Source organism: Pyxicephalus adspersus, chromosome 2, assembly GCF_032062135.1.
Source record: "Pyxicephalus adspersus chromosome 2, UCB_Pads_2.0, whole genome shotgun sequence".
In the NCBI taxonomy this organism is placed as follows: Eukaryota; Metazoa; Chordata; class Amphibia; order Anura; family Pyxicephalidae; genus Pyxicephalus; species Pyxicephalus adspersus.
Genome location: NC_092859.1, coordinates 40,593,606 through 40,598,563, shown reverse-complemented (window position 1 = coordinate 40,598,563; position 4,958 = coordinate 40,593,606).

Sequence of the window (4,958 nt, the reverse complement as noted above, 5' to 3'; positions counted from 1 at the left end):
GATTAGAAGGGGATACATTGACACAGAGTGATTTTTTAGTATTTTGTTCAGAATCTTTTTTTTCTTGGTTTTTCTCCTTTAAAATTGGGTGCGTCTTATAGGCCGGAGCGTCTTATAGTCCGAAAAATACGGTAATTATTATATATATACATATATATATATATATATATATATACATATAAAAAACCTCCTAGAACCACCTAGCTCACTTGATGAGCTGTCTGAAATCTGGCTGTATTGGTATTTCATAGAACTGAGATGATTTTCTGACTTAATAAAGGAGCATTGTTTCCTTGCTAGTAGTGGCACACTCATATACTTGTTACCTGAAACAAAGAAACAACTTGACATCTGCCTCAGGTAAGTTCCCTTCACCTCAATGCTGTTTGTGATCATGGGTTTTCAGCCCTCAGCTCTGAAAGAATACACACAATAGGCCTTAGTCGGAATGTTCTGAATATTCAATATGCATACTAAATAATAGTAATATTCATAAATTGAAATATTCCACCAGTAGTTATTTTAGAAGGCTTAATTAAATTGAATGCATTTTGGAAGCTGTGCCCCCTATTCTTATTCTAGCGGAAATCTAAGATTTTTGTTATTTCTATCCTGGTGACAGCTGTCTGTACTGGCACGATCAATCCAATTAGACATTTTGATTTGTCAGGAGTTGAATATCCCAGGTGGTTCATATATATATAAAAAAATATATATTTTTTTTCAGTATACAGTGTTAGTAACTGAACTACTTCACACATCTGCATTCCTTTTGGCAATGAAATGAGATCTAAACCCCACCCTTAATTTGTTCATGAGTGCAGACTGAATTCTCTTGGACAGGCCACATTTACCCTAAAGTATATCTAACGGCAAAAAAATTTATTAACTTTAGGTTACATGAGGCTCAATTAAAGTAAAGCTGTGTACAGATGTGAAATACATGTCACTGAAAATTATCAGTGGTATACACATATATAGCAGTTTAATCTGGATGGGAAGGTGCAGAGCTGCCCCCCTTACTAGGAAAGCCCAGTGTCTCCCCATTTGGTCATTGAATGATCTGCCATGGTGGATCACTAAATTAAGTCATTGGACCACCATACACATGTTTTCGCTTGAGGTAATCATGATCATTCATTTCTTGCTTCAATTATTTAGCGTTTGTATACAACTTAACACTGGAGGCTGAGCTCAACAGATTGTCTGTGAGATTTGGCACACTTTCTGTTGTCACTTGGACAGGAAATGCAGATAAATCTCCCCAACAAGGTCACAGGCAGTAATAAAAGCTTTAACATGATGTTGCCCTTTTTATTGAAACATTTAAAATTGGCTCCATCCACCGAAACAGTTACATAAATATTTCTGTATATTATAAAAAATATTCTATTGGAACCAATTAAACTGTATGTGAACCCAAAAAATTTGTAGTGCCCATTTAAACAGGTTAGTATACAAAGTATTTGTTGATACATGCCTTTTAGTTTTCTTTTACTTTTTATTGTTCTGACCAATGGCTAGGCAGAGACGCTTACTACAAGGGAAAATAACTACAGAGGCTGCATACAATACATCGCAAAAATGTTAATTAAAAAAATGTAAAGATGAAATAACAGTATTATTTTCTGAATTATAGTAGGCAATAGAAGGAGGTAGTTCACAGATACTATAATAACTGATGGTGTTCTGGTCCTTTAAGTGTTCTTTGTATATTGGGAGTAGTTACTGTAAGTAATTTACAGGTCAAGTAGTTACAGCCCTGCCAAAGGAAGGGAAAATAAATAGTTTACAACCCTGAAAAAGGAAACAAGAACTTTAATGGCTCTCTTGTGTAGAATCTATCCAGGGTTATTTAGTGACATCTGCTAAGCAGGAAAGTATTTCTGTGAAGGGCTACAAAACACAAACTAACATACATAAAAGGGCTGGTAATGCAAATATTTACATTAAGTGCCAAGGTTAGTGAAGTCTAACAGTCACATCCCAAATGTGATCAATGTAGAAAACAAATGGTTCTGAATAACCAACAGGAGACTTTACGGAAGGCTTCGGGTATGATGTCCAAACAAACAGAATATCTTAGCCTGTAATATCAAACAGATTATTCAGAACAAGAAAAAATGTATCTGATTTGTATCAGGTTCTAAAATTATTTAAATCCAACCTCAGATATAAAACAACAAACAAGATTCCACTGTATCATTATTTATTTAACAAAAATGAAGCTAAAATGTGGACGCCGTGTAAAAAAAAAGTTCCCCATTATTCAATAGCTTGCAGAACTCACCTTAGCAGCAGTAACTTGAAGTCATTGTTTTCTGTATGCTTTTATCAGTCATTTTTTTACAGAAATATGAGTTCTTCAAAAAGAAGTTGTTTAAATGACCGTAATGTATTTTGGTACATTTGTGGTGAATATTCTCAGCAAAAACAGAGAAGAAACATTTCAGAATTTGTGAAACAAAAGCATATCTTGCATATTTTGGTATTAAACTGGTATTAGGTATTGGTCTCCCCATATGGTATGCAAAACTTGTGTAGAGTCTATGTCAGTGGAAAAATAGAAAACTGAAAAGTTTGAAGTTTGGTGTACCTATAGTATGGCAAAAGTCAAAAAATCATCATAATGATTATTATTTTTTTGCTGTGAATGTAAAAGGTTTCAATCTTTACAAAGATAAAACAGATCTTTACAGATAGATCTTTACAAAGAAAAACAAGAGGGAGTACCCTGATTTGGAATCAGCAAGACGACCTGTGCCGCATGGTGCTAATGTTCCCATACCAGTGTTCAGTTCACTCCCTGATATTCCTGTATCCGACACGGGGCATATACAAGGTTTGTAATCCAGGAGTTAGCAGTGGAAGTGAATATGAAGAAAGTGTTTCATCAAACCAGCAGTTCTCCCAAGAAGAGCTCAATATTTTAATACGTGACCTAAGTCTGTCAAAACAAGCATCTGAACTTTTAGCATCCAGGCTAAAAGAAAAGAATTGTCTGAGACTAGAAGTTAAAATAACGGTTTATAGGACAAGAGAAGTGACACTCCTACTATATTTCAGTGAAGATGGAGACTTCATGTACTGTTGTAACATGCCTGGACTACTAACCCATATGGGAGTACCAAAAAAAACGATCAGAAGACTGGCAGCTATTCATAGACAGTTCCACTCGAAGTTTGAAATATGTTTTACTGTATATAGGCAACTACTATGCATCAATTCCCATTGGTCACTCAATAAAACCTAAAGAATATGAAAATATCAAAATGGTCTTAAAAAAGCTTTGCTATCATGAACACCAATGATCCATATGTGTTGATTTAAAAATAGTGAACTTCCTACTTGGACAGCAAAGTGGATACACAGAGTACCCATGTTTCATCTGCTTGTGGCATAGTAGAGCAAAGCAGGATCACTGGAAAAAAGTGACATGGCCTCCAAGAAAAAACATAAATATTGAGCCAATGGTTGACAAAGAAAAAATCATTCTCCATCCACTACACATAAGGTTGGGATTAATGAAGCAATTTGTTAGAGCTCTGAACAAGGAAGGTGATTTCTTTAAAAACATTTTTAGATTCTTACCTGGATTGAGTACAGAAAAATTAAAAGCAGGAATCTTTGACGGACCCCAAGTTACATGACTGATACTGAAGCTTCTGCCTGGCACAGCTATGTCTAGAAAACAGTAAGGAACAAGGGAAGAGGTTCCATCAAGATATAAAGGTGATGGAAGAAAGGTATCAGGGCAGATGGGATAGACACATGATGGCAGACTACTGCTGGAGCCTTCAACGTGATTGTCCTGATCATGAGCATAAAAGGAAATCATACAAATGAAGTTTTTCAATGACTTCTTTGTGATTAGTTCTGTATATATACTGAATATAGAATAAATTGACATTAAGTGGTTTGAAAATTAAATTTTGTATACGTAGGCATATCGAGCCTAATTTTTATGTTTCATTAGTTTTCTATAAGGTTATTATTGAGGTAATTTTTTTGTAGAGACAATCTAGCAAAACCAATACCATATTTGGAATCTGTGCATCAAACATAACCTTACATGACTTTAATCTGTTTGGCAAGAAAATGGTTGTTGGCCTGTGTAATCAATTCATGAAGTGCATTTGATTAGCATCAACTGGCTGCTACTTATCCTCTTAATTCTTATGCAATGTGTACTTTAATTAATATTGGTGTTAATATTATTTTTATTATTAATAAACAGGTTTTATTTAGCGCCAACATATTATTCAGAGCTGTACATTAAATAGGGGTTGCAAATGACAGATACAGACAGTAACACAGGAGGACCCTGCCTAGAAGAGCTTACAATCTAAGAGGTGGGGGAAGCAGAACACAATAGGAGGGGGGATATGGAATGGTGGGTAGGTAGTGAGGGTTTAAGGAAACCCTCGGGTAGTTAAGTTTGAAAAAATTAGTGCTCTTTTAGATGAGCAGAAAGTAGAAGCAAGCCAAATTGGACGAGGAAGACCATTACAGAGAGGTTATGAGTGAGGAAGTCAGTAGATCATTGGAGGAGCGAAGAAAACGGCTAGGGGAGTATTTTTCTTTCAAGTCAGAAAGGTAGGTAATTGTGGTGAAATCATAATTAATAACTTTTAATAATCTCCTGCACCCCAGAATTTAGGCAAGGAATATGAGACAAAAAAAAAAACAAAAGACACTTCACTTTCATTAAAACTGTTAGAAATGGTGTTGTGTATGTTATACGTTTCTTTATATAAGGTGCCTGGTGCAATAATTTATAGTTGTCCAATATGTAGTAATAGAAGTTCAACATTTTAAAATAACATTTACTAACATGTTGCTGTTTCCAAGCTTAAAGGGACCCTGACTTATAATTATTTGCAGTTTTTCCTTTACATGAACAGATTTTCAATATTCTTGCAATTTGTCTGTAAACTTGCTATGAAATCCTACTTCTT